At 37.2% G+C, this 22203-nt stretch overlaps 1 long non-coding RNA gene across 1 annotated transcript in view; it reads right to left on the bottom strand.

The window, feature by feature from the left end:
* The window catches only part of LOC116661946, a 130221-nt gene that overhangs the window by 4671 nt on the left and 103347 nt on the right, over positions 1-22203 (bottom strand). The window contains exon 2 of the long non-coding RNA XR_004317906.1: positions 18173-18281. This is a non-coding gene — a long non-coding RNA (uncharacterized LOC116661946). The remainder of the gene's footprint in view (positions 1-18172; positions 18282-22203) is intronic.

Raw genomic sequence — 22203 nt, 5'->3', positions numbered from 1 at the left:
AAGAGGCTAGATTCCATAGGACATACCACATACCTATAATGTATTGACTTGTACATATCATATTTCACTGAATCTACAAAACCATTGATTCTAAGACATATGATCATTTTATGTTCAAGAAAAACAGAAAGGAAGCAAAAGAGAGAGAGAGAAACACCACTGCCAACAGTAACTGTAAGATACTATCAACTGTAAGGTCCATCTTGATGTCAGAGCTGCTCAAATACAAAAAATATATATTTCAGAATTGATGAAATATGGCAATTCAAAAGAAATTCTTAATTCAGTAGGGAATTAATTTCCTACCTGTAATTGTCAGATGATATGCTATTGCGGAAAACTCTACTGAGGCAAAAAAAAAGAAAGAAAGAATTTAGCAGCAACAGCCTTGTTAACCAGGCTGTACCTTAGAGAGGCTTCTAAAATGGTGGCTTATGGTGGAGGGCACATTGGTAAGAAAGGGGAGGAAAGAAGAAATAAACATGGCACTGTACTAGGCCATCTGCAAGCCTAATTTTTTTCTGTTCCTAATTATAACACTGAGCAGTCATTGTTATTATGACACTATTGGGTATTTTGGGGAAAGTGTGGAATTTCTATTCAGGAAGACTGGGCTTCAAATCGAGGCTCTACCATTTGCTGTGTGATCTTGGATAAACCACTTAATTTTTTTAATCCCAGTTTCCTCATTTGTAAGAGTAAAACTCATACCTACCATGCAAATTTATTATAAGGATTAAAGACAATATACGTAAAGCATCTGGCACCTTAGTAAACATTCATCAAATATTACCTATTATACATTACAGATGAGAAATAGGTAATAGTGGGTCAAATAACTGTGTATCTATGATCACGTTCTAATAAATGGGGGAATCATGAGCTGAACTCTTGCAGTCTGTCAGGCTGTCCCCATGCCATGTTGTAAAGCTAGGAGACTCCAGCATGTCTGGCCCTGGCCATTTATCATACATAATACCTGCTCCGGAGCAGTTCACAATGGAAATATGGCTTTAAAAGGAATCTATGAAGCAACAAGAACAATAATATAGTGATCTGAGTAGCCCAAGGTTCACAACATTTGAGTTTTCCTAGCAAAAGAGAATTTTAAGCACAGCACAGAAGGAGATAATGACCTGGATTTGGAGGGAAGATAAGGGAGTATTTGAGCAAAAGCATAGGGGCAGGAATTAGGCAGTCTTGTGATTTCTTAGCCAGGATAGGAGGTTTCTGACCATTTTCAATCATGTCAAGTATCTCTTGAGGATCTTGCAGACTGATGAATGATCACAGTCCTCTAAAAGATAGCTATTGTGTAAAAAGCAGTGAACAACTGTAGTCCCAATTCTTCCCCTTATTAGTTACAAAAACCTGTTGAAGTTACTTCTCTGAGCCTTGGTTTCTTTACCAGTAAAATATGGATAGGCACTCCTCCTCTTCCTATTTAATGATATTAACATAAGCATCAAATGAGACAAATTATGAAGTGCTATATAAAGATCAGGAATTATCGTTAGGATGGTTTAAATAATTAGGACTATCTGCTCACATCAACTCTTCAGAAGGAAGGAAATTTACAAACCCTTAGGAAAGGTACAAGAGATTGAGGGAAAAGAAACCACCCTTTTCAAAATATACTGCCACTTTCAAGAGGGACTTGGAAGGCTACTTTTGTGAAATGGACTGACCAGCTGAGAAGAGTCTACTCCAGGCTGTATCAAAGAATTCATGGTCTCACTTAAAATACTGTATTCTGTCCTTTACAACAAAAACCTTACACAGTTGTCTTAAAGTGCCAATCTCTATTTTACTACATTGAAAGAATCTTACTTGGTGCAGCTTTAAAACACTGATGAATTGTGTCCAAACCCTCTCTGATTCACCCTCATTGAGTCAACATGCTTCTCTAGTTCGACTCCCAAACTTAAGCTTCAGCTCTAAGTAGTGCTTAAAGGTAAACACGCTGTGTATATTTGAAATAACTGAAAGATAAATGTGAATGCATGCTGTACATGATAAAATACAGAAAAGAATAGAAAGAGAAAAATGCTTCAGAAAAAAGAGGGAGGAAGAGAGGGAAGGAAGAAGGAAGGAAGGGAAGGGAGGAGGACAAATGATTAAAACAGTAACAAAACTTAAAGATATAAGTTTACCTATTAGAAAACAAAGATCTTCACATTGGGTTAAAGATCAAAATAAGACAGTGTCAAAAAATATGAATAAATAACTATTAGATAAAAGCACTTAGTATATTCTAGGCAGCATGCAAAAACACTGTATGTATATTAAAACATAGAACCTTCATTAACAGTCCCAGAGCTGGGCTCAAGTGAATGATGAAGCCTGGAAGGATTATGTAATTTGCCCAAGGCCACAATTAGTAAATGGTAGACTTGGATTTGTAAATCACATTTGTCAAATGCACAAGAAATAAACAAGAATAAATAATATAAATAAGCACAATAATAAGGTGATTTATTAGTTGGATGCTGAACATTGTGCCTTGTACAATAAAAGAGCAACTTTTTCTGATTGATTAGGCAGGCTATAATCACTTCGCCAAAGCACGAAAGCTACAGATCACATTCTGTAACCGCAATGCAATAAAAGTAGAAATAAACAAAAATTTAAGAAAACTGAATTAGGAAAATAAGAAATGCACTTTTAAGTAACATTGCTCAAAGAAGAAAATAAAAGATACTATAATTATGCCAATGATTAAGAAAACTAATTACCAATGATTTAGAAATCTGGTGATTTAGAAAACAAAATAGATCGAAAGTATAGAATATCCCAATAGCTGTACTCACAATAATTCATAGCTATAAATGCTCTTCTTAATAAATATGAGGAAGGAAAACATATATTACTTAGACTCTAGCTTAAAAAAGCTAGCAAAGGAAAAAACAGATCCAAGAAAAACAGAAATAAAAAATTGGTAAAGATTAAATCAAAAACTTATGATTTAGAGAACAGAAAGAAAAATAAGCACTAAAAGAGTTAGTTCTGTGAGAATTCCAGTAAACTATATAAACTCTAGGTAGTTTAGTCAAGTATAATATAGAGAAGTAACAAATCTATGAGATAAGGAGTCAGAAAGGTAATACAAACATAGCTGCGGAGGCAATTCAAAATTAAAAGATAAAACATCTAGTGAAAAAATGATAATAAATGCAATAGAAATATTTAACATTTTACTGAAAATATAAAAATAGTTTAATACATATAAATAAATTTAAACATATATCTCATACCTTGTTCAGGGATAGGAAAAGGAAATCCTTAAAATAATCTATGCATTTAACATAATCCCAATAAAAATACTGAAAGAGATTTTTGGAACCAGCTAAGCGGTTTCTCAACATCAAACAAACAAAAAATAAGCATACGAAGCTATCCAGAAGAATACCCAAGCTAATTTCCACAAGGGTGATGGCTAGCCTTACCAGATATTTTCAAAAGTATTATAGAGCTCAAGTAATTAAAATGTTTTTACACAGTGAATGAAGAGACAGATACAGTAACAAAACCACACAGAGAGTTCAAAAATAAATGTTAATGACTCAAGAACTTAATATAGGATATGATATTTAAAACCCAGTGGGTAATTGGTAGAATATCAAATTATTTTGGAACAACTGACTAGCACTTGGGAGAAAATAAGGCTCTAGCTTTAGCAGGTAAATCTGATCCTTTATGTCCATAGTCTCTAGCAGCGCAGTTAGTGACTATGAATTCTTTCACTTCACAGCATTGGGTTCTCATAAGCCACCAAAAATGCCCTGTAAACTATAAATTTTGTGGCATGGTCAAGGAAAGGCAAGGAAGAATCATGCCTAAGGAGCTACTCTGATTTTACTTGGACAGTAGGGGTTGCAGTTAAACGGGTGTATTAGTCAGGGTTCTCCTGAGAAACAGAACCAATAAGATATTTTATATATATATATATAAATTTATGTAATATATATAAATGTAGATATAGATATAGATATTGGTTCATGCTATCATAGAGGCTGAAAAGTCCCATCCCACTGCAGATCTGCCATCTGCAAGCTGGAGACCCAGGAAAGCCAGAGGTATAATTCAGTCGAGTCCAAAGGCCAGAGAACCAGGAGCACTGATGTCACAGGGGAGGAAGAGATGGATGCCCCAGCTCAAGCAGACAGCAAATGCCCTCTTCCTCCTTAACTATTCTGGCCCTCAACTGATTGGATGATGCCCACCCGCTTGGGTAATGGTGCTCTTCTTTACTCAGTCTCAATTCAAATACTAATCTCTTCCGGAAACGCCGACACACATACACACCCAGAAGACCAGCTATCTGGGCATCCCTTAGCCTAGCCCAGTTGACATAATATTAACTCTCACAACGGTGGACTAGAACTTTATGATATAATAACTTTAGGTCCCTTGTAGCACTTAGCACAGGATTAGGTACATCATAGGAAATTCATAGTTGAATTGCATCTAAATTGAAGTTTATTCTCATCATTCAACTGAATGTAAAAATGAAGAAAAGTGCATCTATACTGAAAACTAATTAGGAAAACTTAATTAAAAAGAGCAACGAGCTATTTGACTTCTCTATTTGTTGAGTCACATAAAACCTATTCCTTTTCGAAATATATGTCCTCCATCCCTAATTCAAAAAGTATGACAAGTTAAAGTGAAAGCAGTAACGCAGTAGGAGAAAAGAGACCGAATCTAGGACAGGAGACCAACCACAGGTAGGCTGGGCTTCCCTGAGAATCAGTCCTGGACCCTGCTCTCCCAAACTGTCTTGTTATTCACAGCTCAACCTGAATAACTCCTAAAAGTCCTCAGACTCTTTATAATGTCTCCTAGTGAGTAAATAACATCAGGATGCCAGCCTTGCAGTAGAAAGTCAAGGCTCAGAGTCCTCCAGTTTACATGTGTCTTTTGTAAGTTGGTTGTCTCAAAGTCCGGGCTCACTTGCATTCATGCTAAGAGCTGCTGTCCTAGTGTTAGGAATTGGCTTTTTTATTTAAAAATTTTGGCGAACATATTTGGCCCGAAGAGTGTTTTGATTTCCTACTGCCCAAGTTTCTATGGATCATATTTATATATTATATAAAAGGAAAATGCTAGTAAAACTAAAGCGAACAAATAAACATTAAGAACAGAACATGTGCAATGCAGGGAAACTAGCTGAACCAATTCCTTTGTTCTTGTCTTGGTGGGAATGGAGGTGAAAAAAAAAGGAGAGTGATGATATTTTGGCATTAACAGCAATTCATTTATTTGGAAAGAGAAGCAGGGGTCAAGGAAGGATAAAGCCACATTTCCTTTCTGTCAGGCAACTTGTGATTTTTACTGATGCCACTGTCCCCAGATATCTGATATCCTAGCCTCTTCACTATTGCTATTTCTCACAATGTGCTTGCCTCCCTCAGTGACTGCTAAGAAAGAGAGGGGGTGATTGGGACCATGCAGACAGCACATCATCAATCAAAAGTCACTTGGGACTGGAAACGAGGAGGTTGCCAAACCTCTGGGAAGCACATCCTAATAGGACTTTAATAATTTATTTATTTTTTAAAAATCTACTTGCACTTCCCTAAAATGTAGTTTATTTTGTCTTGGATATCTTCTAGAGCCAGTACACTTCAAAACATGTAACTTCATTTGTATTTCTATTTAGCCAAGTCCAATTAAGCTCTTTTCTCCAGTCAGGTCCTGCAGTAATCAAATGTAGCTTGAAAAAAAAAAGTCCACTTGGAGGAACTATTTTTTTAAATGAAAAATTGGTCAAGAATAGGCACTTACACTATTTTGGTTAAAATAATAACAAAATAAAACAAAATTCTACAGCCCAAGATTAACAAGCTCAGATGGACTGAAAGGTTCAAATAACTTCCAACAAACCAAAAATCAGTATATGAAGACAGTAAAGCATTGCAATTAATTTTGAAATATAAAATAATGATTCTTCCAGCCAAAATATATCCCACTGACAAACTCCTATAGTGTAATCTGGATTACCTCTATGTAAGTTTCTCTCTTTCTCTATCACTTTGCACACACACATGAACACATATACCTGTGTGATATTGAAAATTCATGTTCAAAGTCACATATTACTTCCTACTGACTCTGAGAAAGCTTAATGTCACGATGCTTATAACAAAAGTCGTTTCAGATCACAGTGGGCATTCAGGGCCTTCTTTGCTATTTCTGAAGGTGAATATTTCTCTCTAACTTTTCAAAGTGTATTTTTCAAAGTGTATTCTTAAAATATTGTCTTCCTGTCCATGAACTTTCTCGAGTACGGGTAGCACATTTCAGCAAAGAGTTTCATTTTTATTCCTGAAACTGCCTTTTGTCTGATTCTAACTTAATCTGAATTGATTTATATGAAAGTCAGGTAAGCAGATATCCTGAGGTGAGAACTATTTCAAAAAGAGGGCAGTGAGGAAATAGATTTAACAATAGAGTCAATAATGACAGAGATGCCAAAGTTGACATGGAATCAGACTGAGAAAAGTTCTAGTTTTCTCTGAATTATTTTCAAGGCCTCCTTGTATCATACTGCGATACTATTACATAACAAGTTTTTCTTGAAAGCAACGTTACGTTTGTTGTCACCAATATCAATTTCCAAAAAACACATAATCCCGACAAGCCCATCAGAATGAGAAGAAATATGGTCAACCATAAAGCCAACATTTTGTCTCCATACTAAGCTAGACTTTCATTAAGAAATAAGTCCTGTTTGATTTAGTTGTGGATCAGAATTAATAGTCTATAACAGTCCAGTCAAGATAACAATCTAATTAACTAGCTAATAGTTGAACCAAGATGGGTTATTTGCTATGTCGGACACTTGAGACAAAAATCTGAGATAATAGAGCTCCAGGTTCCCATAAGCATAGCATTTCTTCTGTCTTCTTTGCCTCTGGAACTGCACTTCTCACACTGATATTTAGTGTCACTATGCTTAGGAGAGAATCCTCTAAAAATGTGTTCTCTGATCACTTACGGTTGCTGTCTCTACACACTCTACCCCCCACTGGAGATCCACTATGTATACCAGTATATTTAAATTTCTACAAATTCTTCTAGCAAAGAAACTTATTTGACCACAAAAGTAACATTTTTTTTCTTAGAACACCAATCACCATCTCATAGAATCATTATTCCAAGAAAGACCTTTGTAGCAGATGTTGTGATGCACTCAAATGTCACTTAAGGACTGAAGGGCTTATTCCCCAGCTTCTAGGAATGCCTCTGGCTGACTGCCCTCCGCTGCCAATCCTCTCCAGAAATTGCCATTAGGTAGAGAGAACTGCCTCTTCTGAGTTCATAACTCAGGGAGCACATGTACTCAAGGATGGGTCAAGACAGAAGTATAAAGCCCTAACAGTTCATCATAACAAGTCTAAGGGACAAGTCTAAGGGACTGTCTCAGTTTCAGAGTTCATCTTGGGGTCGGCTGAGGCCTTTGTTGTGATGTGACTATTTCACAGCCCAAGTTCTGTCTGTCTACCCATTCTTGTTTTCTTCCCTTCTTTTCTCCATTGCACAGTTGTCGATCCTGAGAACGCAGCTTAATAAACTTCCTGAAGCTCTGAGTTTGCTTTTGGAAGAACCCAACCTACAAAGCATTTTAGGACACTTAGTCTAATGAAGACTCTTGATGCAAAGGAACGAGGAAACATATGCCAAACCATGTGTGGAAAGAAAACATTCCAGACTTGGGAAGATTTATAGAAAGCATAGAGTGAACAATGAACCTCCACTTATTTTATTTTAATAAGCACAGGATTGGCGTGCCAGCTGAGGAGGAATAGGCTATATGAGAAATCTATAAAGACAGCTGGTTTTGAGGGAACAAAGAACCTGGCCACCTCAAAAAGAGAAAAGCTTAAAAAGCTGTTGAAAAATTACAAATCTCTATCATTATCATCTGAATTATTGGCTTTCCTTTCTCTAATTCTGCCGTGTATCCATTCATCCTTAGCAGCTAGAGTGATGTTTTGTTTTGTTTTTACATTTTTTTAAATTGAAGTATAGTCAATTTACAATGTTGTGTCAATTTCTGGTGTACAGCATGTTTCAGTCATACATGTACATACATAGATTTGTTTTCATATTTTTTTCATTATACGTTACTACAAGCTATTGAATATAGTTCCCTGTGCTATACAGAAGAAATTTGTTCTTTATTTTATATATAGTAGAGTGATGCTTTTAAAATGTAAATACTATGTCATATCCCTAATTAAAACCCTTCCACTGCATTGCTCTCGAAGTTCTTAACCCAACAAATAAGGCCCTTTATGATTTAACCTCTTGAGTCACTCTTGACTTAGTAATCCATATACCTGCTCTATTGAACTTCTTTTATTTCCTTGAAAGTGACATGCTCTAAAATGACCCTGGGCCTCTGCATAAGCTGTTACCTTTGCCCAGACCCCTCTGCCACCACTCCCACTCATTCATCTTTTAGGTCCCAGCTTGAGGGTCATCTCCTTTAGGAAGTTTTCCATGGCCACTCACATCAAGTCAGGGTTTAGTACCCCTGTCATATGCTTCCATACCACTCTATACTTCCCCTAACTTAGCACACAGCATAATGTAATCGACTGTTTAATAATATGCTCCTCCTTCCAGTAGGTAACTAAGGTCATCAGTGACAGGGACTATATCTTACTCATGGTGCCTATTCAACTGTGATTAGCCCACAGTAGGTATTCAATAAATACAGACTGAATATATCAATAAATATCAAACTCCTTAGCATTTCTTGATCCTAAAATAGTAATGTAGACAATATGGCAAAGGCCAAATCAATGTCAAACCCCTATGTTTCCTTAAGAAGAAGAATGCATAGAGGCTATAAAAAACTAATGCCTTCTTCTCTAGTCACTCCTGGCTTGATAATCTGTGTCCCAGCTCAACTAAAGTACTGAGTATATATATCTGGGACTACTACTTATCCACCTGACTATCTACCTATCTACTCATCTAAAATACAATGTATTAAGCATTAGGTATATATTAGATACAATTCCTGCCTCTTGGAGACCTGCAATTTTGTTGAAAACAAAACTAGAGAATATAAAGCACTAAGCTTTTTGGTTCAGATCAGCTATTTCTGAACTGGGTGTCATGATCAGTTATAAAATATGTCACAAATAATTTTTTACTAATAAAAAAGTGTCAACATATGAAAATTATTTTAAATAAATAAGAGCAATTTTAAGAGACTTGCTTTAATAATATCACTTTTACTTTGCAACCCGATATGCTTTCTTGAGTGGAAGAGAAGGTGGAAGCTAGTGCTGGTACATTGGAAATTGTTCAGAATGCGGACTAAATCCATAGAACTTTGTCTTATAAGTGAATCCATCAATCATATGTGATACTTGGGGGAGGACCTCTGGTTTGGATTGCAAATGCAATGTATTTTCATAGACTGAGAGATCAGTTTGGACCAGAGGCATATAGGAAGGCTACAAGTATGATGTTTACTCTATTGAGAATCTAGCAAAGAAGGTTGGCTATGACAATAAACTGATATGTGTAACTTGTATAAGTCTGGATCTGTATATCTGAAATAGGGAATAGTTTGGTTTAACCCCAAACAAATTAACTAAATTTCAGCATAGGTTTCTTCTATATATTATAAGATATTCAGTGAGACTTTTCATGTTGCCCTGAAATTGGCAATAAAGCTTCAAAGATGGAGAAAAGAATCTCTAAACACTTATTCATTCTTCAGAGACTCAACTTTCATAAAGACTTATAAAAAGTGGAAGAACCAACCATGAAACCACTAGCCACTGTCCCAAGCCTCTAATCCTTGACCAATCCACAGACGACCAGGGGAGTGAGAGATGAGAGTGAATTATTAGAGTTGTCAAGACTGCCAGTTTACAATAAAAAGGGTTTTTCCTTCCTTCACTATGCAGGAAAGGATGAGAGTTACTCTCTCCCAAAGTCAAATGGAGGGAAGAGCCAAGAAAATAAGGGCTTCTTGCAAGAAAGTGAGGCTGTTACCTCATTTCCTACCTGGACACTTGCTAAATTATAAACTCCAGGCCCATCTCTATGCATCCATAAGAATGGAGTGGACCTTGGTAAAGATATTCTTGGGAGAGCTTGATGTAGTTATTTGTTAACTGAAGTATACATGAACATATAGGTGTGGCCTGCTTATCATCTGGAGAGTCCTGAAGGTGACAGGTGTTCATGAGCAACTTGCAGCAGAGGAATAAAAAAACATCATGATTCAGTCCTCCAAGGAAGAGACTAGCCCTTAATGCTTGAGGACATGGAAGAGGATTTCAGCAATGCCCATGGCCCATCACGAGGAAAACAGGGATTATAGAAAGAGGCAGAGAGCCAGGAAATGTGATACTATAACCAGATGTTAAGGGTATGGACCATAAGCAAGACATTTTCAAGAGGCTCCTTATCAGTAGAGGAAGTGAGGGTGAGGCAAACACTGCTCCCTCCCAAGAAAACGACACCAACCATCTATGCAGACAGCTGCATCACTGAAGGCCACAAGTAAAAGGAACCAGAAAAAGCCAAAGGGAATCCAGAGAGCCCTCTTTGTCAACAACAGAGAACGAGCTGTATAATAAGAAACCTACCACCTCTCCTATTTCCCCTCGCAGACCCAATGCTGCAAGACTTTAGACCTTAAAAGGAAAGGGATCCCAAATCATCTCTAGCCCTGCCCTCTCTTCCAGGAACTTTCACCTCCAAAACTATAGGAAATAAATGTCTGTTGTTTATGCTGGAAAAAATGGACTTTCCACAGAATAGAATGAAATCAAGACTAGAAAAAGCAATAAAAATGTTTCATATTTGTACGCCAGTATATATGAAGACAGCTAAAACAGCTATATGAGTGTCCCATGGCAGTTAGCATGTTGCAAGACATATAACAAATGCACAGTACACATAGGTTGGTCGATAAAGAAAGGTATGCTTAACAGGAAGCAGGGCGCAGGACAGAGACTATAACAGCAAGAGGCAACATTCCCTTAAAAGATGTTTTGTTCCAACAGAGAAGGAGGAGGAAGATGGGGTAGGAAGAAGTGGGTAGGGGGAGGGAAAAAAGAGAATGCAAAATTATACAGTCAATGTAAATTGCAAAGACAGATTATGATGTGTTAAAGGGGCTGCTGCCAGAGGGAGACACTAATGATGGAAATGGAAGCAGCAAAAGAGAGTCAAACAAAGGAGGACAACAGACACAAAGACTGAACAGAGGCCACATATATCTGATAACTTTTATACATTTCAGTAAAAGCACATATGAGCATATGTATAGTGAAAGTTAATAAAATGTTGAAATGCATACATAACCTTTAAAAATTATGAGAAGGGAGCAAAGGCCTTATACAAACCCCACAGAGTGCTGTCCATGAGAATTTGGGGGTTCACATTAGAAAGAGGACAGAATATGTCTGCTTATCTGGGAAAAAGGGGAAAGAAGGAAATTTCCCCCCAAAGCTGCATCTCCTCAGTAGCTTAGACATTCCTCCTCTCATTGACATTTATCCTACAGATAGACTCACAGAAGGACTCAAACTTACAAAGATATACATACAAGATACAGGAAAGATTATGAGAGTGTGATCCAATATGTGACCTTGTGTAGAAAAAGGAAAGATGACAAAGACATAGACAGCAAGCCAGTGGGTGGGGGGTAGGAGGAGAGATAATATATGAAACCAGATCTTACAGGGATGTGTCTTGCAGTTTGGAGTTCCATTCCCCCGGCTGTGGGGTTCCACGCTGCAGAGTTCCATACATGGAGAAAGTGTGAATCCAAGATGCCATTTATGAGCCTACTGTCCCCAATTAATTATTATTCCAAGAAACTAATTATCCACACAATTCAGAGACAATGTCTGCTTATCATCTGTTCTCTTTCCTACAGAGGGAATTTTTTCTTTAAGAACAGATGTCAGAGTTTGAGCAAACAAACTAGAATTTCACAGCAAACGCTTACTGAGACCGTCAATCATAGAAACAGACCTTGGGCCTCTGGCTGTATCTATGCATGCCAAATCTCACTATTTGAAAATATCCAAATATTCAAGTATTTTCCAACCTTCACCCAAATACTTAGAGTAGCTACAGAACTCATGCCTTTATTGAACACCAGAGTCCTGAGCTGAGTCAGAGCGGGGAAGCAAACATAATAGAAAACGTGATATTTGAGGAACTCAGAAGATACCTGAGTGAGCCTAGGCCAATACTGTGCTTTCTACCCCCACAGCACTCTGCCTCCCTGCAAGCAGCATCCCACACCTGTTCTTCTTGAACATGAGATGTCTTAGTTCAGTGCCTAACACTTACCAAGTGATTATTTACCCAGCTCATCACTCTGACCCTAAACATCACTTGACCCTCTAGGCCTTTAAGGAAGTCTATACCTTTTGGTTATTATCCTCCACCTCTTTGCTATCTAACATTCTGTTTATGTCAGTAGTGTGGGCCTCACTGCAGTGCTTTTAAGAAATGTGGTATCTCAGGTCCCAGGTTCAATTCCTAGTACTTTCAATAAAATTTTTTTTAAAAAAGAAATGCAGACTATCAGGCACCACCCCAAACCAATTGAATCAGAATCTGCATTTTAGCAAGATCCCCAGGTAATTCATATGCTGAAAAACATAGGCTGCCAAATCTCACCAAGTCAGAATCACCCCTAGGTATTCAGTCTCGGTTTGGGGTGGGTCTTAGGTAGTTTTTCGAAATATTTTCCAAAGCTTCTCAGGTGATTCCAAGGTGCAGCCAGGGATGAGAATCACTGCATGTTCTTGCTTATGCTACTCTGTGTTCTACACCTGGGATGGCAACTCCAGGTGAAAAACAATCTTTGCTCAGAAGCAAGCAAGTGTGTCTTTGCTCTCTCATTCATTCATTCAAAAAATATTGAGTGATTATTCTGTTCAAGGCATCATGGCAGCTACAGAAAATATGACTGTAAGCAATTACAGGGTCAACCTTTCTTCCAGATAAATATTTGAAAGTAAAACATCCAAATGAGTACATATTATATTGTACCTGGCTCTCAGAGATGAAATTAAGATTGTAGTCCTCAAAAAGATGTTCTGGGCCGAAACCTATTGGCAGGGCTGTCCAAAGTAGAATATACCACCCTCCACCCACAAATGGTGGCTTAAGTAGTTCATGCAAGAAAGAAACAGCAATTTTGCCTCATAAAGGCTAATCATAGCAGTGTATTTACCATTCAAAAGCCACTGAAGAATTACAGAAAGGCTCCTGTGAAGCCTTCACGCTGCCTTTTCCCCATTAATTACCAAATTGGTCATTGTGACTGAATTGACTGGCCAGTTCTCCAAGCATCTGGTCCATCACTTTGCCAAATAAAATTACCAAAATAGAATTAATAGTGTATTTAGTTGATTTCATGTTGTACACAAGAATATAGATTTAAAAAAAGCAAAATTCAAGATACAAATAACCCCACTGCCACTCCTGATTTTTTCAATTAAGCAGTTTAGTGAAGGAGTGGTTAAAATCAAGGGCTCTAGAGGGAGAAGAAGGTAGATTCAAATCCTGACTCCACATTTGAGCAGCTCAGTGGCCCTGGGCTCTTGAGCCTCAGTTTCTTCATCTCTAAAAGAAAAATGATAATAGTCCCTACCGCATAGAAGTGCTGTGAGGCTCAAAGGATAAAATTTAGGTAAAGCTTATAGCCCTATCTACAACAAAGTAACATTCAGGATTAAATATTGTTGTAGCTGTTACAAATTCTCTGAATACATGAATTCCAGCCAATATTGAGTCACTAATTAATGATGTTATTGTCATATTTTTTCTATGAAAGTCTCATTGCTTGACTAAAATTTTTTCTCACTACAGTGCAACATGTGAAATGTTTCTCCAGCATCATTAGACAAGACACTGGAAAGAAAGTAGTGTTCGAACAAAGATTTGTAAGAAACAGACACACTGCTGACCCCACTCAACCTCTTTTTTAACTATTTTTTTTTGTATGGTTCAATGATCAATGATCATGTCACAAGTGAGTCTCTGATGAGGAACAATACTTCCTGGGTCTGGAGAGGCCATTAGTACCACATTTGGAGTCTTTATTTAAGTCATTATATGTTTCCCATGATGTATAGATTTCAATTTAAGTACATTTGGCTACCAAAGCCCTTTGCTTAAATTAGCAAAGGATTGATTTAAAATACTAATAAAAGTAAATGGTATCTTAATGAGCATCATAGTAATTACATAACAGCCTAAGTCCTATATCCATAGAAACTTTGAACAAGAAGCTGATTATGATCACAAATAAATAGATATTAGCCATAGGTCAGACTTCCTTTCCTTTTTTCTTGTCATGCGACCAGAATAGTTTCATATAAACAAAATAATTCTTCATCCTTATCTTTCTGTTCCTTCTACCATATTAATTCAGATTTGACATGTCCCCATATACTGTTTATGGCAAAATGAAATGAGTGAACTGATTCGATCAAATAGCTGACTTTTGACCCAAATCCCATGCCAAAAACCAATTCAACTTTTGAAAGTTTGGAGATGTGAGTTTATTTTCACATTGTTCTTTTTTTTTTTCATATGGAAGCAAATTGGTATAATTTTACTTTTATGCATTTTGTAGAGGTTGGAAATGTAAACGATTTGGAGAGTTCACTTGAGTTAACACAGTAGAAACTTTCTATAAGTCAAAACTTGTTTTTAAAAACTGCAGGAGATGTCAGTGTAAATGTGCATAAATCTGCACATATTTTACAGTTGAAATGATGTTTTAAAAAGTCTTTACAATATTGACCATAGCCCAACAAAATATTCAATTACAGAGAAAGAAAAAGATCAAAACAGGCACAAGATTGGGGATATGGGCCCCTAAACTTTAACCTCAGCTATAAATAAGATTGTTTCAGGAAAGAGAAGTCAATTTTTGGTCCTCACTCTCCAATGTTTTCCCACAGCCAACCAAAAAATGAGAATAGGAAGTTGGCTGGAATGATAGTATTAACAGTTTTGCTTCATATGTTGTTTATATACATTTGAGTGGCCAGACACAATTATCTTGAAACTTAATGCAAATAATCCAACATCTGTGCCTTCAAATGATTTACGACCTGAGGTTGGACAGCCCAGATAGGTCAAAGAGTTATAGTGATTCAGGAAACAATGCTAAACTAACTTGTTGCCTTGCTCTGTCTTATTTCGGAGTAGAGTGAAAATACGATGCAAAGTAACTTGGTCATAGAGAAGTACTGTAACTTGTGGAAATTTTCTCCTATCTGTATCCTGAATAAGTCGTCATCAACAACAACATCTTTGCCATATTCACTTTTGTACATTACTAATAAATTCTCTACTGGCTCCTCCACTGCGGTTCTCACAGCCCAGTGCTCCTTAAATGTTAATGCGATAAAAAATCACCTGGGGATCTTGTTAAAAACATATGTTTCTGGACTGCATCCCACCCCACCCCCGCCCCAAGGATTTTGATTCAGTAGGTATAGGGTGGAGCCTAAGATTCTGCATTTCCAACAAGTTCCCAGGTAATGATGAGATGCTAGTTCAGGGACCATAATTTGAGTAGTACTGATGTAAAGTTTCTCTCATTCTCTAACACTGAATCTGAGCTCCACTTTCGCTAATTCTTCCTTGCTTCCTGAGATAATTGAAGCCATCTAAGATGAGATGTTTCAATCTCAGAAATATTCTAGATTCTTAAATGTTCTCTCTTCCTTCTGTCCTATCTTAGGCAAGGGATGTACCCTTCCTTCTTGTCAAGTAAAACCTATCACTTTAATTTCAACCCCACCCCTATATCAATTATCTGCTGTACTAGCTAGGATTAAGTTCAGCTTCAAGTGATTAAAAAACCAAAATAACAGTGGTTAACAAGACAGAAGAGTCCCTCTAAGATAAACATAAGCAGCCCAGGTCTGGTATATTAGCTCCATAACCATCAAGTCACAAATTTTTGTTGTGAAATGTATGTAGAGATGGACAATTAGAAATAAGTCTGCTTAGCCATAAGTAAATAATACCTTATACAAATAAAATACATATGAAATTAGATAAAAGCTTCCAAAGGAAATGCTATATATAACAAAGCATTTGTCATACATAGCAAATTATTTTGTTTAAGTTGTTTTTCAGCTCTCTAGCATTAACTGAACTTGTCAGCCCGCTTATATTTTTAATGTACAGGATTAGGGTCATTGGATCTTTGTATCTAAGGGTTCTTTCACTTAACTTTGGCCTGACATGATTACTGCACCAAAAATAATAATAGTAAGTAGGGGCAAGGGTGAAATTTTGTTGGAAATTGTTTTCCAAAGCCTCTTCTCAAAACTTTACAAGGCTGGTGAGGAGAATAATATAAGAAAGAAGGACTGTATGCACATATAAAACCTTTGGTTTTATAATAAACCCAAATTGTTTTGGAGTTCCTTGACTGCAGAGGTGAGACTGTAAGTTTGTCAAGCTAGATGGAGTGAAATCATGGCTTGAAAGGAATTTATAATCTCTGGCAATTATTACAATTAGAAATTTTAAAAAGAAAGAAGGAAAGAAAAGAAACGAAAAAGAAACTCAGCTTTCTGACCATCACTGATTTCTGCACGTCTAACTTCTAACTCTTAACCTGGCTATTCTTACTGACCTTCGCATTAATCAGCCTTTTATTTCATGTGCTGCTGATTTGGGCTCCTCCCCTTCTCATGGATTTACATCAACCTTGATTTCATTCCTGGGTTCAAGTTCTTGACTCTATAGTTACATCTCATTCCCCTTCCTGGTTCTTTTCAGCATCGACACTATCTGACAATCCTGAGTTCTTCAACTTCAAGCTCGATGGTACTCAACTCCGGCTGCACATTACATTTAAATATCTATCAACGCCTGGGCCCTATCCCCAGCATTCTGATTTAAGCGGATCTGAGATGGGGCCAGGCATTGACAGTTCTAATAGCTCCCCAGGTGGATATGATCTGCAGCCAGGTTTGAAAAGTGCCATTCTAGCATCTGTTTCTGTCCAAAATAACTATGGACTCTACTTAGGGAACTACTCTCCTTCCCTCTCCTGGCACCAAGCCACACTGCCTGCAATGGTCCCATGGAGTTCAGTAAATTCAGGCGCTAACAAGAATCAATCCATTTATTCAACAAACATAGAGTAAGTAACTAGTCTTTTCTAAATAGAGAAAACTAGAATATACTCTCTCCTCCAGAGCCACACATACTAGTGGAGGAGGCAACGATGAAACAAATAAGTATAGCAATATGATAAGTACTTTGATAGAGGTATAAATTAAATGCTATGGGGATACAGAAGAGGAAGCAATTATCTCTCTGTGAAGGTCTTGGAAGACTTCCTGAAGCATATTTGAGTTTCAAAGAGTAAGCGGAAGTTTACCAGGAAGGCAAGAGAAGATAATGGGATGCCAAGCAGAAGGGACAAACTAAGCAAAAACACAAAGAAAAGATATTTTGTATAAATATACATGGATGCTTTCAATTTTTCACTGAAAAATTGTATGAATTTTAAGAAAATCTAAGTATTTTGGGAGTATTTTATATGCTTTTTTAAAGAAAACAAAAACAATATCCAGTAACTGCAAAGTATGATATTTTTGTAAACAAGACTAAATCACCTTGATAGCCCTACAAGAGAAAGACTAATAAAACTATAATAGCAAAAACAAAAATGAACCTATGACATTTATTTTGAATATCATTTCAGCTTGTTTGCAAATTCTGACTTCTGGGCAATGCAAACACTTAATGCCCTTTAGATTGGTTGGTCTTTCTATATGACTGATGGGTCATCAAATTGGTTCATTTCTTCTTGGTTCTCTTTCAAATCTGAGAGATTTATACTTAGTATTGACTGACTTCAGCACCCACTAAAGATACTAGAATCTTTTATCATTAAGGTTCAGGGCTCAGGACTTGAACATTGTTGAATACTCAAAATGCTTGTTTTGTAGCAAACGGTTTAAAATTTTTTGTAATGTATTGGTTGCTTAAACTAAAGAAACATGTGTTACTAGCACATATGTTGCTTTTACATGGTCTTAATCTCTGGGAACCTCATGCAACACATTCTTACAAAAGGGTACAGGGTCCACCATTCAAAAGGCATCTGAGACAACAGCGAGATACATACCTCATATGCTTTCACATTTCTTCTTCAAAACCAAAATCCCTGCCAAACTCTTCCCCGTTCTTTATCTTCTAACAAGGCTTAGTAGTGCATGACATTCAAAAATCCCAGTCTGAAAAGTGGAAAGAGAGGCTTTTACAACTCAGAAATGCCCTCAACAGGCCCCTTATGTTAGGTTAATGCAAGATAGCTAGACTAGGGGGAAGAAGAACTTCTTCCTGCTCGAGGTAGGGTATGCTTGAGCAGAAATAATACATTGGCCGATATCCAAACATAGTCAAGATTATCCAAAAGATGCTTTAGTGGCACAAAGAGTTAATGACAAAAAAATATAAGAAGAGAAAAGCCAGAATAGTATTACAGACATAAAGAAGGGTGTGGCTAATAGAAACAGGAGACTATGACAACGTGATAATTAATTAGACCAGCTTTTAAAGAAGTTAAATTATGGCCTATGTTTCAAAGGGCCATTACAGGGGCTGATGAAACTATTACTTTCAGTCTCTTCCTTCCAAATGTCTACCTGACCTTCACTTTCCCTTTATTATGTTTCAGTTGCCCAGCAGATTTCAATAGTTAACCACCACTGAACCCATTTAAACAGAATTATGAATAGCTGACTTCACTGTCGGTATGCCACGTAATAAGGTGTGTTTAACCATTTTCCCCCACGTCTAACAAAGGCTGTTTCCTTCCCTGCTTACATACATTTGAATGGTAACTAAAGAAAAGTTATATCTCAAATGTCACAATAAACTTTAAAAGCTCTCAAATAACTCCTGTATAGAAGTTCAAATACAATAGGGTAATAGCCCATGATTCTTCACATATGAATTAACTTCTTTTTCCTTATCAGTAACAATAATGGTAGAATTACTGATTATGTTTTTCTCTTCCCTACAGGACTTAATGACCTGTTTCAAAAATAAAGAAATATGAAATCGCAACCTTCTTAGGCCCAGCTTTAATTACATTGGTTTATTTAAACTACCAAAGCAGTGGAAGGTATTTTTCCAATTACCGATAAAACCAATACCAAGAACTTGCTTTACGTAGTTTTATAACCTTTATAAAGTTTTAGTAAATATTTTATCATCTTAGGACTACTCAACTGGCCCTGTAAGTCAGACAAGGCCAGTAGTTTTGCTCATGTTATATAGGTAACTAAGCCCACAAACACTGAATGCCATCTTAGGCCTGAGATTCTGTTATTTTCAGCTGCAAACCCGAGTGCTTCTTATAAGCAGGAAAGCTTGAATAATATTAAATTAGACAATGCACACAAGAACTTTAACACAATACTTGATGCATAGTATGTACCCAATAAAAGCTCCTATTGATTACATATACTACTTACTCTGTTTATTACTAAATTAACAATCTTGTCACTAGGATTCAAAAGCTGGTGTTTCAGGACAAGTTTAAGAGAAATACAAAAGCTTCCTAAGGATCTGACTGGGAAATGCCCAACATCTGGGTGGAGACCAAATAATTTAATCAAGTGTGCTCAAGCCCCATAAGATCAGAGTAAAAATCCATTCAGCAAACAATCATGTCATGGAGTCAAACAAAGCCTTTCCTCAATGGTGGTGTTATTTTTAGAAATCTATCCTTGGAGAAAAAATATCCAAAATACAGGAAAAAGTTTATACAGAATAATGCTCATTACATTTTTTATGAAAGCAAAATGTTGGGGAAGCACTAAATATATAAGAGAAATGGGCCATTGTGCATGCACTAAAATATCATTAGAAAGAATCTACAACATAGGGAAGTTATTACTATGCTATAATTCTACAAAAAGCTCTATATAAAATTATACTCCCAGTATAATCTCACTTAAATAATAATATATCTAGAAAAAGGAAGTATGCAAAAAATATTAATTATGGTTATTTATAGACTTTTAGAATATGCATAGCTTTTATTTTTATACTTTTAAAATGTTGTAAACTTTCCCCAAAGCACAGAGGAAAATAAATGTTAATTCTTAAATAAATGAATAAGGCAAGTGGTCATCCTGTTTCCCGTCACGAACATGACTTTGCATGTTCTGTCTCCATGATACAAATACCTATATGAGTGACTCTCCCAGTTCTGTGATGCTGGAGTCACATTTGCTATCACTGTTGACCAAGGCAACCTCTTTGGGCTTAAATGAGGAATCAGTGGGTTCAAAGCAAAATATGGCTCCAGTCTGAGTATCACAAATAAAGATACATAGAATATTTAGAGACTTGGCTAATCTTATTTTAACTTTTTATACAGCTATCTGATGATATTCAGATTTGCATCCACCATTTGAATTTTAGGGCTGTTGTGCTAAGCACACAGATGGTCTCTCAGTTGTTTGCCCTCCTGATTGCTCCCAATCAAAATCTGCTTCCACTAAAGCCAAAAGCAAAGCCGGTAAACTGCTGTTTATCCTATTGGGATAAGAAGGGCAAGAAGCTGTGATCATGTCCTGTGCACACTGGTGCTCTTCAGTTAGTGCTCTCTGACTCCAGAGTGAGTAAATTGAATGGAACCAAACAGAGCCATTGAAGGAAATTGCCTTCAGCTGATGTTTTATATTGTTCTGTCTTATCTTCAAGGTCTGTGAATAAGGTTAATTTGAATCTTAAGGCCAAGTTCAGGAGGGTGCCAGCTCATCAAAAAACTCCCAGAGAAACCTGGGCAAAAACAAACTAGCCCAGTTCCATCTGCATTACTGCCTAGCTGCACGCCACACCTCCTCAGTATTGGTCTCCTTGCAGCATGAGAAAGCAACTCCTTATCTATGTCCTTGCTGGATCTTCTGGAGAAGCAAATATCAACCTCCTAGAAATCATTTTAAGGAATATGGTTGCATTTGTTAATGTGTGAAAGTAGTGAGGCAGGAAGAAAATTGGGCGCTTAGATTTAGCTGGTACAGCTCAGCAAAGGATGAAAAGATCATTTGAACCCAAGCAAAGTCAGGAGTGGATGATGAGTAAAGAATATGGAACAGAGGATGGGGCAATAATAGTATATAGAGTAGCTGAGCAATAGTTCACAGAGCTTCTGGAAAACTGTCCTGTTGATTTGGGGAATATTACTGCTTGGGAGCCTGAAGGTCTCCAGCCATTCTAATTTATTCTGTCTCGTGTAGTGGAATGGAATGTGGAGCCCTAGTCCAAGTTGCAGATGGAGGGTAAATAAAAAAGCAAAACAAGGATGAGAGATGGAACTTCTCACTCAGTGAAGCAGAGAAAGATGTTAGCTAAAAGTAGATCAGAATTGCATCATTCACTTTACCTGAAGTATTTTTCTTCAAGGAGGGCTAAGGGTGGATTACACTCACTGCCGTATTTCATCTGCCTTCACAAAGCTGACACCTCAAGGGCCCTTTCTTTACCTGTAGCAAAATCGTTTTGTTGCATTCACTCCAACTGGCCAGCAAATGATATTGTTCATGACACGGTGTTGAGGAGAGAAGTCATGCCTTGAAAGCGTGGTTGCAGTATGAGTGAACATGGCACAGGCTGGCAGCTGGGACACTCTGCAACTTCTCATGGATTAGAGTCTAGGAGTGTTACCAAGTCCAAACTCATTCTGCTCACTGCACAACAGGCCAGTAAATTGAGAGATGAGGTGTTGGTGCAAGGACTAATGACTACATTGGGAAAACAAGCAGACCAAGAAGATGAGGGACTAATGTCCTAGAGAACCATCTTACCCAAGTCAGAATTCAGGCTCCTTTTATACTAAAAAAAAGGGGAGGGAGTGTGGTTTGTTGTTGCAAACTTTTTGGTACCGGAATCCTTTGTTCTTGCTGCTGTCCTCGTAGGTCAGGTTATGATGTTCTTATAAACCTCCAACAAGATAGATGTTATTCTCTGTTTTGCAACTTCTTATCTCTGTATAAATGGAAAAGTGTTATACCCTTAAAGGTCAGAGCCTTGAGAGTGGGCTGTCCTGTCTGTTTCAGGCTCTAGGCAACGTTCTTTCACAAAAGGTGCAGAACCAGCAAGACTAAGCACAGGAAGCAGAGCACAGGGTTAGAGCTAAAGGAG

Source organism: Camelus ferus, chromosome X, assembly GCF_009834535.1.
Source record: "Camelus ferus isolate YT-003-E chromosome X, BCGSAC_Cfer_1.0, whole genome shotgun sequence".
Classification (NCBI taxonomy): Eukaryota; Metazoa; Chordata; class Mammalia; order Artiodactyla; family Camelidae; genus Camelus; species Camelus ferus.
This window is presented reverse-complemented; position numbering and strand designations above follow the sequence as displayed.